Consider the following 14,485-nt stretch of genomic DNA (forward strand, 5'->3'; position numbering starts at 1 on the left):
CGGATTCCAATGAAGTGTATGTTCCAAGATGGAACATACGCCGAGGAACAACCCTTCGCACCCCTGTGGAATGCGTGGATTGGGCTCGCCACGCTGCTCCTCATGGTGCGTTGGGGGAAGCCATGGCTAGCTACCAGGAGGGTAGGCTAACCAATGAGCTTCGGGTTCTCCAAGCCCGGATGCAGCCCCGCGTCGAGCTGCTTTGTCGTGAAAACGACAAGTTAAAAGCAGCTCGCGCCAAAGAAATATCTGAGACGCGGGCTCTGCGGGAGGAGAACCGGCAGTTGGCCGCTGCCGCCGCCGAGAAGGAGAGAGCATTCAAGGCCCTCGAGGTTGAAGTCCAGGCGCGACTCGAGGCCCGCTCCAAGGCTGCCCAAGCTGTGAATGAACAGCTTCGGCTGGCTAAGGAGACTGCGCGAAACTCAACTGAGAGGGCTGCCAAGGCTGAAGCTGTTGCTGAGCCGCTTCGCGAAGAGAATGAGCAGCTTAAATGCAAATTAAAGGCTCTTCAGCATGCTCATGACGCCTTGGCAATGGAAGATGCCAAGAAGCTGCAGGAGATCCTTGACCAGAGGGGGGTGCTTGACCGCACTGAAAGGAAACTCAAAAGCGTCGAAGAGGCTGCCGCCAAGGAAGTTCAACTTGCCAACCTTGATAAAAGCGGAGCCGAACGTGCTTACAAAGAAAGTCAAGCTACCCTCCAATGGCTGCTTCGAGAAGCGTTGCCTCAGGTATCTTTATCTTTTTCTTTACGCTTTCCGCTCGTAATTAGAAAATGTTCTAACTTGTATTCTTTTGTAGGTTGTGCGTCGGGTCCTTTCAGAGACCTCTTATGACGATGCGATGAGCGCAGCCCTCAACGCTTCTCATGAGGATGGGGAGAAGACTGGCTTCCTGCTTGGTCTAGGGTTTGCTGAGAGAGGCTTTCCGCCCTCCAACTTCCCTTTATTCAATGTTAATACTGAAGCTGCTTATGACCAAGCTGTGAACCAGTATGCTGCCTTCCCGCATCCAGTGGTGGAGAAGGTGAATGAAGCTGCTGCTGCTGATGATGGGCTAAACATCCTTAAGGCTTTCCTTGGGCAGCCGCGCTCTGACGGTGCTGGTCCAAGCGGAGGTGGCCCTGAAGCCTGATCCTGAAGATCCCTTCCCACTGCTAGGATAGACTTAGCTTTGTATAGATTTCTTTTAGGCGGGTAGTTACCCAGCCATTCTTGTAATAGATTGTGAAATATTAATCTTTTTGCGTATAAGATTGTTATTTCCTTCCTTGGGTTCCTTGCTTTATAAACTTATGACTTGCATACTTAGTTTGAATTAGCAATTTTCCAAGTGTTTAGAATAGGAACCTTTGAACGTGGTTGATGATGGGTTAAAGTTTCGCCTCCTCCTTCGTGATTGTGCGGGTAAAACCGTCACTTGCACTTGGTAGGATGGCTAATCTTTACCCTCTATCTGACCTGCGTGTAGGTTTTCCTTTTCGAAATTTCTAAGGCATTAAGTTAAACCTTTGAACGTGGTTGATAATGGACTAAAGTTTTCGCTTCCTCTTTCGTGATTGTGCGGGTATAACCGTCACTTGCACTTAGTAGGATGGCTTTAACTTTAGACCTATATCTGACCTGCGTGTAGGTTTTTCTTATCCTTTTTTAAGTGTTCATAAGTTAACCTTTTAACGTGGTAGATGGTAAGTTAAGTTTGGCTTCCTTGTTTGTGATTGTGCGGGTAAAACCGTCACTTGCACTTACAAGGATGGCTAAACTTTACCTACATCTGACCTGCGTGTAGGTTTTCCTTAGAACTTTTTAACATTTTGGCGTTGTGTTTATGCGGGTATTGCCGCCTTCCACACGCAACTACTTCTTCCCGTAAGGGAAGTTCATAGGTTACAAGCTATCAATACATCATGAAAGGAGAATCATTTCCATTAGAAGTGGCTCTAGGCCTTTTCTTTACAAGTTGGAATTGATCTACATATAACATTTGCGTAATTGAGCTCCATTCCATGTTCTAGGGATGGGAGTGCCATCGAGCCTTTCGAGCCGGTATGCGCCCTTTCCCAGAACTTCTTTGATAACGTATGGCCCTTCCCAAATCGGGGCCAACTTTCCTGGGCGTTGTTGGTTCGAAGCCTCGTTGTTACGCAGTATGTAGTCTCCTTCATTGAAATTGCAGAGTTTTACCCGCGTGTTGTAGTATTTTTGCATTTGTCGTTTGTAGTTTTCTTCACGCACGGCGGCTAAGTCTCTGCGCTCTTCGGTTAGCATAAGGTCTAACCGTCTTTCCGCATCATTGTCTTCTGGTTGGATTAAGACCCTTGGTGAGGGTAAACCGATTTCGACTGGGATCATGGCTTCAGTGCCATAAGTGAGACTGAACGGGGTTTCTCCCGTACTGGTCTTCTTCAGCGTTCTGTTTGCCCAAAGGACGTGTGGAAGTTCGTCCACCCAACCGGATCTATGTTCCAAGAGTCTTCTCTTTATGCCTTCGACGATGCTCTTATTTGCTCTTTCCACCTCACCGTTACCTTGCGGGTGTGCCACTGAGGTAAAGGTGTGGGTGATTTGAAGTTCTTTCAGCCACTGCTGTAGCTTCTTGTCAGCAAAGTTGGTGCCATTATCGCTTACCAAATTCTGTGGAAGTCCAAAACGACAAATAATAAATTCCCAAATAAATTTTTTGATATGCTTTGCGGTTGTTTGGGCTAAAGGTTTCGCTTCTATCCATTTGGTGAAGTAGTCAATGGCTACCACTAGGAACTGAACATTCCCAGCTGCTGTAGGAAATGGGCCTGTCACGTCAATGGCCCACTTCTGAAATGGCCACGAGGAAGTGACAGGAACAAGTTCATTTTTCGGGCGATGCGTGTTGGGTGCGTAAAGCTGGCAAGATCTGCATTTTCTGATGTATGCCAACGCGTCCATATGCATCCCCGGCCAGAAGTATCCCGCGTTGTTTAGCTTGGCTACCACAGCGCGGGGGCCTGCGTGTACTCCACAGATGCCTTCGTGAACCTCCCTTAGGAGGTAGTCAGCATCTTGGTTGTCCACGCATCTTAACAATGGGCCAAGAAAGTTACGTCTGTAAAGGATGTCATTGACCAGCTGATAATTCAGTGCTTTACAGCGTAGTTTTCTTGCCTGTGACTTCGACTCTGGTAACGTTCCTGCTTCAAGGTATTTTATTATTGGGGTCATCCATGTTTCTGTACCGGTTTGGATGACACAAATTTCCTTGTGCGGGACTGATGGTGTTTCGAGGAGTTCCACGCGGATGTCCTTTCCCAAGTGGGTGAAGGCCAGTGATGCAAGCTTGCTTAACGCATCCGCAGATTTGTTTTCGCTGCGCTTGACGTGTATCACTTTACAATCATTAAAATCGCGCATGATGGCTTTGGCCTGGGCAAGGTACAGGGCCATTGTGTCGTTCACAGCCGTGTACGTCCCGTTTATTTGGTTTGCCACTAGCATGGAATCTACATGGGCTTCCAAATTTTTTTACACCCATTTTACGCGCAATCCTCAATCCGGCCAGGAATGCTTCATATTCAGCTTCGTTATTCGTACTTGGAAAATCCAGCCGAATAGCATAAGTATATTCCTGGCCTGCTGGATTTGTTAATTTTAACCCTGCGCTTGAACCCTCGTTATTAGCTGCTCCATCAGTGTAGAGTCGCCAGACCTCATTGATTTCGTGTGCTGGGGAGGGTTGAACCTCCTCCTGGCACTCTTTCTCCCGTGAAGCGGGGACTTCTGCAATAAAATCAGCCAGGACCTGGCCTTTAATGGCTGGTCTCGGCTTGTATTGAATCGCATATTCTCCCAATTCAATTGCCCATTTGGCTAGACGTCCCGATAACTCGGGTTTGCCTAAAACATTTGAGAGTTTGAAGTTGGTGAGAATAGTGATTGGGTGACCCTGGAAATATCGTCTCAACCTGCGTGAAGCGTGAATAAGTGCCAAGACCAGTTTTTCCAGGGTAGAGTACCGGGTTTCCGCGTCTGCCAGCACGCGGCTAACATAATAGATTGGCATCTGGATGCCTTTCCGTTCTACAAGCAGGACTGCCCCGGTTGCTCTATCTGTTGCGGAGAGGTATAGGATTAACTCCTCCCCCGCTTGTGGTGCTGTGAGTGTTGGGAGTTCGATCAGGCGTGATCGAATCTCCTGAAAAGCTGCTTCCGCTTCTGGTGTCCAGCGGAAGTGCGTTTTCTTTAAACAATTTCTTAGCGTTGACACAAATGGGAACGACCTATCCGCATGGTTTGCCAAAAAGCGGTTAAGCGCGACTAGTCGTCCATTCAGTGTTTGAGCCTGTTTTATGGTGGTAGGTGATTCCATTTTGACAATGGCTTCGACCTTTTCAGGGTTCGCTCTGAAGCCATCTTTAGTAATAATGACTCCCAAGAACTTCCCTTCTTCCACCCCAAATGAACACTTGCTCGGGTTGAGCTTCATGTTTATCTTTCTGAGCGTGTTGAAAGTTTCCTCAATGTCTTTCAACATCGCCTCTGGCTCGGGGCTTTTGATGACCAAATCATCCATATAGACTTCCAAGTTTCTCCCAATTTGGGCGTGAAACTCTTTGTCCATTAGTCGTTGGTACGTGGACCCCGCGTTCTTAAGTCCGAATGGCATCATTTTATAACAAAATGTGCCATCGGGCGTCCGAAAGGCGGTTTTGTCCTGGTCATCTACAGCCATGTGGATTTGATGGTACCCCTTATACGCATCCAAGAAGCATTTAAGGCGAAATGGTGCCACCGAATCCACCTTGAGATCAATTTCTGGCAACGGATAACAATCTTTGGGGCATGCTTTATTCAAATCTTTGAAATCTACATGCGCCATTGTTTGTTATTCTTCGGTACCATTACGGGATTTGCAACCCACGTTTGATATTTGCTAACGCGCACGATGCCCGCATCAAGGAGTTCCTTGACTTGGGTTCTGCACGCGTTGGTTTGCTCGGGCCCCATTACTCTGCGCTTTTGTACGATCGGCGTAACGGCCGGATCGCATTTGAGCTTATGCTCTGCCTTACCCCGGGGTACACCAGTCATGTCGGCTGGTGTCCACGCGAAGATGTCTGCGTTTCGCTGCAGTAAGCGCTTGAGCAAGGTGCGTGTTGGATCAACAATTGTCGGGCCAATGGTAACGGCCTGATCGGGATATTTCCCATTGAATGCCCACTGTTCAGGTTCAGTGATGGTTTGTTTGGCCATCTTCGGTTTGGGTTTAGAGGAGACAGATGCGATGCATACCTGGGGAATGCCCGTGATCATCGCTACGCCTTCAGTTGTTGGCCATCCCATCATGCCGTGGACTGAGGATACCACGGCGTTGAATCTTGCCATCCCGTCTCTCCCGAATAGGATGTCATACGTATGATGTGGTTTTTTCATTACAACAAAATCCACATCCTCCGTGCGTGAATAATTCCCATCGGTGAGAGTGACGGGGAAAGATAGGGTGCCCAAGGGAGTGTTCATGCTGCCGTCAAACCCTTCCATTGAAGCGTAGACCGTCTCCAGGCGTTCCTTGTCTTCATCGTCGAGCTTGTCGAAGAACTGCCTGTACATCACTGTCGACGATGCGCCATTGTCAACGAGGGTGCGGGAGGTGATGTAGTGCCCCAGCTGGCTTTTAATGACAATGGGGCCTTCTTTGTTTGGGCCTCCCGGCACTCGCGGGAAGCGCACTTCTGCTTCCTTCCATGCGCATGGTTCGGTCATCGGTCTCTTTCTTCCTCTGACCTTACCATGGACCATGTTGATGCTGATGTCGACGGGCTTTCGTCCGTTACCCCTGTACCTGTTGTCGTTCCTTCCTCCCTTCTTGATAGATGCCACGAGGTGTGCGAGCCTCCCATCCTTGACGAATGTCTCGACGATGTCCCTCAAGGATGTGCACTCCTCAGTGCTATGGCCCTTTGTCCCATGGAAGTCACAAGACTTGCTTTGATCCGCATTGGGTTTCTGTCGGATCGCTGGGGCTTTTGGCCATGGCAGTTTTTCCGTGGCAAATATCTCCGTGACGCTCTTGGTGAGTGGCGTCCAACGGTTTTTCCGGTTCGAAGGGTGCGTGTTGTCCCTTCCGCCAACCAGAGGGCGAGAGCCTGAGGGGGTGTCAAAGTTTATCCTTGACTGCCAAATACCTTGCCGCCTCTTTTTGTTTAGCCGGGCGGTTCTCACATTGTTCTCCCTTGTCCTCTGTGTGTAGAGGTTTGTATTCTGGGGGAGATCTCTTCCCAGCTGTTTCTCCGTTTCGGCAAAGCGCTTGGCTGCCGTCATTATGGCATCCCACGTGGATGGCATGCCGTCTTTACCCGTCAGAGTGCGGATAAGTTCTGGGTATTCAGCGCCCTGAATGAAAGCGGCGCGAACGAGGTCTTCACTGATGTTGCCCAGACTCAGCTTCTTGGAGTTGAAGCGGGTGATGAAGTCCAGTAAGGATTCATCCTCTTCTCTCACACAGTTGAGGATCGTCCACTGCTCCTCAGTGTGCTTCCTCTGTTGACTAAACTGTTGACTGAACTTGTTCTGGAAGTCTGCCCAGTCATAAATGTGGTGGACCGGTAAACGGTCGAACCATGCTCTGGCTGCTCCTACCAGAGTCATCTGGAACATGTAGCACCACGTGGGTTCCGTCCAGTTACTGACGGTTGCCCCCGCAATGAACCTGTTCAGATGGTCATCTGGGTCGGATAGACCATCGTATGTGCCAATGTTGGACATTTGTTTGGCACTCCTCGGGGCGATTGCTTCTGCAATGTCCCTTGCAAATTTTAACCTTCCTGCGTTTGTGGCAGTAGGTCTAAAGGCCTTGGAGAAGTCACGCGAGCTTTTTTCCGTGACTGGTTGGAATGCTTCCCCAAAATTCCTTTTTGGCTGGGGATCCGTTTCCTTACGCTTCCCTTTCGCCCTATGGCGAGGGTTCGCGTCGGTGTCGGAGTCTTCCCTCTCGTCGTCTGAGTACTCGTACTCACTACTCATGTTGAGGTGCTGGCGAGTACTACCGAATTCCTCAGCTTGTTGGACTGAACGCAAGCGTTCGTCCAACTCAGCCTGAAATTCTCTTTGACGTGCCTCGGCCCATGCCTTCACTTGATCAAGTGTTTGGCGAGGGGCTCGAGTTCGTTTTTCCAGCTGGGCATCAGTGAATCCCAGTGGAATATTTACTCCACTTGCCCCTACATGAGTGACTGGGGTAGTGTTCGTAAAATGTACTTCACTTGCCCCAGCTTGGGTGGCTGGGGTAGTGTTTGTAAACATTGTGTTGCCGGTGTTTACCCCAGTGGCTGGGGTTGTGGTTACCGGAATTTCTCTAGTCATCTTGGAAGTTTTGAAAAACTGGAGAAAGATGTAGTTCTAGCTTTATGCACGGATGGCGCCAATGAAGAAACACTAAGTGACCCCGGGCAGATTATGGGTAATCTGGGGGCTAAGTAATGTTTCCCACGAAGGTTAGGTCCAGCAGAGTAAGTTGTACTTCAAGGAACCTGCAAAACAGACACCGTAAGCTCGTCACTGAGAAGGGGGGGGTTCCTCCTTGTGACCACCCTCCGGCGTGAGAATCAGTCTATATTGCTCTTTAAATATAAAAGTATATGAATACTATTAGAGCAATTATCAAGTAAGTTATACGAGATAGTAGATGATGAAATGATAATACCATTTGCTGTCTTTTATAGCCGAAGGTGGGTTTCCAAGGGGTTTAGCCGGCCCAACACGCTACCAACTGTAACCTATGCACGTGCCCTACCTGTGAGTGGTGGATAGGTAGCGGCTGACACAGAGCAGGCGTGCCGTGCACTCTTCGTCTTCTACCAACTGCAGGCTAGGCACGTGGTCTGGCAGGAGTTGGTGGGCAGGCGGCGGCTATTGGTCACAGTGCTGTGGCGTGCTGTCTGCCACGCTGCTGTCAGTGAGCTGTCGCATTCTTGGTCAGATCTTTTGTCTTTACCTCGTCAGGTATCACGCAAAAGATCCTCCATCATACGGACTGGCCCATTTTGGCGGGAGTTTTCCCCCTCCCGCCTTTGCTCATTCTTTCAGGTGACACTGAATATTTGTAAGTGTTAAGCCTTATGCGTGTAGCTATGCTGTGCGGGTAGCCTTCCCTGATGGCTTGTATCCGCAACTGCGGGAACAGGCGGGTTACTTTACCATTGGGAGGCTTTTCCCTGCGTATGCAGCTTGCATACTGCGCGTAGGCTTCTCTGAGCATGGTGGGTCCTGCGGGAGTAGGTGGTCTTTGCGCAGACATCCCTGTTCAAGGTGAGTCATGCGGGACCAACTGAGCCCTGCTGGGACCTACCTCTTCACACGCACTAGACCAACTTCTATAAATTGTAATTTAACGGCTTAAAACAAATAGCTGAAATATTCATTATTTTTCCATATTGATAATCGACAATTCCATGTCATCATTTGAGTTTCAGTCTGCCATGTAATGGCATCGAGTTGCTGATTATTGCTGAGAAAAATCAACCATAACATATTTCAGCTATTTATTTTAAACCATCAAATTACAACCAATAAATATTCGGGTACTTAATATTGCAAATATTTTGATATTAAATAATTTAAGATTCATACTTTTGGATATTATTCATAAAATAAATAGTTTCTGTCACCCATAGAAATGCCAAAGGGTTAGGTTATGCTCCAATAAAAATTATTGTTTTTGTAAGAAGGATAGAAAATAATCTTGTTTTGATTTTGAACTTGGATGATTGAGATTAGTTTAGGAGAAAAATTAAGTGGGAAATAGGGACAATGGCATAAATGAGATAACACATTTGTTGGTTTTGTCTCTCCACTTGCAAAGCACATATCATTTACCCAATCGCTTTAAAATGTTCATAATTTTTTCATACGACATTTTTTTGTTAAAAAATCAACATAATAATGAGCATTTTCTAACTTTTAATATGAGTACTATATTGCAATATAAAAGTTAAAAAAATAATAGGATTTTTATATATTGTGTTTTATAAAAATTATGTTTTACCACAATTGTTTTTTATCAAATTGTGTTTTTTTCATAGATTTATCATTGTGTTTAGCATTTTGTTTTAAATTGATTACTTGAATCAAACAAAAAACAACTTGTATAAGTTGAAAAACACAATTATATTTTCGTAGTGTTTTTAAGTAGGTTTAGTCAATTGTGTTTTACATTATTACAAATGGTCATTGTGTTTTATGATATGCTCTCAAAAATCAAATATGACACAATAAGCTTGTATATAGAAAAATTAACCACACTCGAAAGCGTGAACATATCGAACCAATAGTCTAACTCCACCGCCCCTTTAATCAGTGCCATGCTCATAGGCTCCATGACAAATAGCTAGAAAATAGTCCAACACCTTCTTAGCATTTCTACAAAAAATAAAACTTCTTATTTGAGTCTAACCCCAATAACAAATAACCAGAAAATAAATAGTTTTCTTCCATATAATGGCATTGAGTTGTAGATTATCAATTCAACAAATTCGTTATTCTTACCGGTACCGCTATCAAGATTATTGGAGTTTTGTAAGGATAAAGACAAAGCGGTACAAAAGCGGGTATGTATCAAAATACCCCTACCATACCAATAAGTTTGGTACGGTACTCGATACTCATGTTAATAGTTTGTCGATCTGTTCCTAAACTTTGGCATAGAAAGTCTAATATTTCAAGTTACAAAGAACACAATTTTTAAAAAGGTTAAATGGTTAACCGGTTAACGCTTCTCGGCTTCTCCTTACACTTCAAATACCCATAGCTTTTGTCATGCTTCTTCTACCCACCCTTTAGTCAAGGAAAATTAATAGCATGGAGACATAAATAGTCAACCTGGAAGGGGCATAAAATAAATGTGTTTTTTAGCATACGTGCTTTTAAATCTGTAAATCCTTTGTATATTAAAAAACGTAAATTTATACCATCAAAGTATTAAAAAAATCTATAAAAAGAGCAAAAACGGTTTGTGTCCCCAGACCAATGCTCATGTGTTCTCTAGGGCTGAAAAAATGTGTTGTGTTTTATTAGCCTGGTTAGGCACGACACGACAAAAAAGTTACGTTAAATGCGACAAAATTTACCCAGTGATCGGTTTAGCTGGTTCGGAGTTTGATAGAATGTCAAATCTAAACCCGACTTACCTTAATGATAAATGTATGAGATAACTCATAACAGTCAGTAGCTTAACTAAGTTTGAGGGTTTTATCAATTAAAACTCCAAATCTCGAGTTTAAGCGAGTGTTCGGTTTAGTTGGCCCGAAACCTCATATGAGACCAAGTTCGGTTTTGACATGCCAGAAGCATGAGGAATATCATAAGCATCACATATGATCTCACATATCTTCCATCTATTTATCAATTGCCTCCTTTTATTCTTCAATCGACTTTTTATGGAGATGCAACACATATGATCTCACATAAACAGCCATCACCCACTATCTTCACCATCGTCAGCCCTCGTCCTCTCCTTCTTCAACATCGTTAAACCTTGATTCCGGCCAATAAAAGCATCAGGTATGACCTTTGACCTAAGTTTCATCCTTTTTTTCTTTTTGTATATTTGTCAAAGTTTTAATTTCAAAAGTTAAGGGATTTTCTTTCAATTCAAATAAACTTTTAGTTGGTTGCAGCGCAGGCCATGATCATCGTTAATCATATGTGTGAATATGTAGACATTACACCAAATGTTATCTCTCAGCTCTCAGGTAAACTATATATTATTAGCACCATTAATATGTTATCTCTAAAAAGAGTCCAATTCAGTTGTACCATTAATATGAAACTAGCTGTTGTGAAGTTCTTGATGAAGAAAATATTCTGGTACATTATTTAATTTTAAGTAATATACCAAAAGTTACATGTCTTATATTTGACTGCAGGAACATACGAAAGTCAACAGCTCTTTATGGACAATAACAATGAAGCAACTCCTTCCTGTGATAGAGGTAAAGAATAAAGTTTTCCAAAATGGAGTCCAAAAGTTTTGTGACTGAAAGATGAATGATTTTCAATTGTCTCATTCTATTCACGTAACTTGATATAAATACAAATACATGCCTAACTAACTTTCATGCATATAAGGAAAGGAGATAAACAAAATAAATACAATATTATTTACAATAATATGTGTTGACTATGACACCCCCTCAGTCCTAGCGGTAGGACTACGAACGCAAAGACTGGCTTTAAAAAGGATTTTGCGGTACATTCGCGGTAATCCTTTTGTGAAAATGTCTGCATACTGATAATCTGCCGGAATGTGAAGTACTCGAATATCACCAACTCGTACTTTATCACGAACAAAATGAATATCAATCTCAACGTGCTTTGTCCGTTGGTGTTGAACCGGATTCTCGGATAAGTAGACGGCGGACAGATTATCACAGTAAACTATTGTTGCTTGGCGAGTAGGCACATATAATTCTAGAAGTAGGTTCCGAAGCCAGCTTGTTTCAGCAACTGTATTTGCAACCCCACGGTATTCTGCTTCAGCACTGGACCTCGAAATGGTATGTTGACGTTTTGATGACCATGAGACCAAGTTAGTGCCCAAAAAAATGCAATACCCTGAAGTAGATCGTCTCGTGTCTGGGCATCCACCCCAATCGGCATCAGAGTAGGCGGTGAGGGCCATGGACTGGGAAGGCGTTATGTGAAGGCCGTGAGACGCGGTACCCCGAATGTACCGCAAAATCCGTTTAAGAAAATGAAAATGGGACTCACGGGGTGCATGCATAAAGAGGCATATTTGTTGTACGGCATAAGATATATCGGGTCGGGTTATGGTGAGATACTGAAGAGCGCCTGCCAAGCTTCGATATAATTAGCGTCTTCAAGAGGAGGGCCAGAGGTGGCACTTAATTTGGATGAAGTATCAACCGGAGTTGCAGCCGGTTTGCAAGTCGTCATATTTGCTCGTGCCAAAATGTCCTCGGCATAGGTCTCTTGAGATAAAAACAAGCCCCCATTTTGATGTCTAACTGATATTCCCAAGAAATGATGAAGTGTACCGAGATCGGACATGGCGAACTCCTTTGAGAGAGTTAATAATATTCTGTAAAAGGCTCGAGTGGGAGGCGGTTAATATTATGTCATCGACATAAAGTAATAGATATGCCATTTGGTCGCCATTTTTGTAAATGAAAAGTGAGGAGTCCGAGACGGCACTTTTAAAACCACATTTCATTAAATATGTTGCAAAGCGTTGGAACCATGCGCGAGGTGCTTGTTTGAGACCGTATAATGATTTGCGTAGTTTGCAAATATGTGTCGGTCGTTGGGGATCTTTGAACCCGGGTGGTTGAAACATGTATACCGTTTCTTTGAGATCACCATGTAAAAAAAGCATTCTTGACATCTAATTGATGAATAGGCCAAGCGCGAGACGTTGCCAAGCTTAATACGGTTCGGATAGTGGTGGGTTTAACCACCGGACTAAACGTTTCCTCACAGTCAATACCCACTTGTTGAGATTTCCCATTGACCACAAGTCTTGCTTTATATCGTTGTAATTGACCAGTGGCATTAAACTTGTGACGAAACAACCACATACATCGTATGACATGAGCATCGGGTGGCCGGGGAACTAAGTCCCATGTGTTGTTGTTCAGTAACGCACCATACTCATCATCCATGGCAGCTTTCCAGTTTGGATCGGATAAAGCGGTGATGTGGGATGTTGGCAGTGGAGATATGGTGTTTGTGTGGAGAGTGAATTGTGTCTTTGGTTTGGAAATACCCGCTCGAAGGTGCATTGTCATGTGGTGAGTATTAATAGGTGGAGCAGTTTGGTTGAGGTTGTTTGCAATTACAGGTGGATTGGTAATGGGAGGTGGCTGGTTAATTGTTGTGGAGTGTGAGTTGTTGGTAGTGGAATGGGATATAGATGAGGTGGGTTGGGTTGGGTTGTGACATTGGGAGTTGGCTTGGTGGTTTGGTCCGTGACATTGGTTGTTGGTAGGTGTTAGTTGTTTGTGGAGGTGGATGGGGAAAAGCTGATAGAGGGGCTGATGGTGTAGGTTGAGGTGATTGGAAGATTAATGGAGATGGGTTAGTTTCTAGAAAGGAGTAATCTGTGGGTTTAGAAGAGGAAAGGTTTTTGAAAGGAAAAGTAGACTCGTCAAAGGTAACGTGACGGGACAAAATAACCTTGCCCGTCGATAGGTCAAGACATTGATAGCCACGAAAATTTGCCGGGTACCCGAGAAAAACACACAACGTTGACTGTGGACTAAGTTTGTGTGGACGGGTAGCCGAAATGTTTGGATAGCAGGCGCACCCAAAAACACGTAAGTGGTCATACGTGGGATGTCTTTGGTATAAGGCGGCCATGAGGGAGTGAAAATTGAGTAGTTTAGTAGGTAGTATATTATGAAGATAGGTGGAGACATGAAGTGCTTCGACCCAAAAATCTTGTGGTGCGGAGGCATGGGTTAGGAGTGTAAGCATGATTTCATTAAGTCGGCGAATCATGCGTTCAGATTTCCCATTTTGTTGGGAGGTTTGCGGGCACGAGAACCGGAATTGTATACCTTGTGCGGTGGCTAGGGATTTGAAATTATGATTATCGAATTCACCCCCTAAATCACATTGAAAAGATTTTATAGGGACATGAAATTGGGTAAGAATATATTTGTGGAATTTGGCAAATTTTTCGAATGTTTCAGATTTAAATTTTAAAGGAAAAATCCATATATATTGAGTTTTGTCATCGACTAAAACCATGTAATATTTATATCCTGATTTGCTAGTGACCGGGGACGTCCATAGGTTACAATGAATTATATCAAAAGGTAATAATGTTTGCGATAAAGATAAAGAAAAGGGTAACCGCTTGTGTTTGGAAATTTCGCAAGATTGACAAAACAATATCACGACCACGTCTGTTACATGAAATAAACTTATTCAAAATAAGGGAATTAAAAACAGGTAAACCAGGATGTCCAAGACGATAATGCCAAAAGTCTTGATCATGTGAAAAATGAAAGGCGGAAGCGGTAGTGTTGGTGAGCGGGTAGAGGTGGCTGTCACAATCATGCCTCGTTAGGATCTTCCCATTCGTATAAGGAAAGGAGATAAACAAAATAAATACAATAATATGTGTTGACTAAGAGTGACTTGAAGTCATATCAATTAGTTTTTAGTGTTTGGAAAAAGGGATTATGACTATAAACAATCTCAATATATTTTAAAAAATTCTATTCAACAGAAGTTACATGACTTATTAGTTATCTATATTTTTACTCACTTAGGTTGTTGAGACTTATGTTGCTGGCATCTTGATTTTCTTTAGTTAAATTAAGAATTTTACCGTATCAAGTCTAAGGAATATGCATTCAAAATAGTAGATTGTTCAGTTTAAGGTGGTTATTATTTTTGTTTAAATTTGAGATAGGGCTTGAATACATAGGTTGATCCTGTTTTCAAATTAATTAGTTGATCAACATTTCATTTTAGTTTACTCTGCATAT

The 14,485-nt window shown here is 44.0% G+C and overlaps 1 pseudogene; it reads right to left on the minus strand.

The window, feature by feature from the left end:
- Positions 1–12,343: 12,343 nt before the first annotated feature.
- LOC143582034 (putative mitochondrial protein AtMg00820 pseudogene) lies at positions 12,344–12,769 on the minus strand (annotated as a pseudogene).
- Between the last annotated feature and the right edge of the window lie 1,716 nt (positions 12,770–14,485).

Source organism: Bidens hawaiensis, unplaced genomic scaffold (genome assembly GCF_021521415.1).
Source record: "Bidens hawaiensis isolate Kalapana, Puna unplaced genomic scaffold, B.hawaiensis_p1.1 tig00031415_1, whole genome shotgun sequence".
Lineage (NCBI taxonomy): Eukaryota > Viridiplantae > Streptophyta > Magnoliopsida > Asterales > Asteraceae > Bidens > Bidens hawaiensis.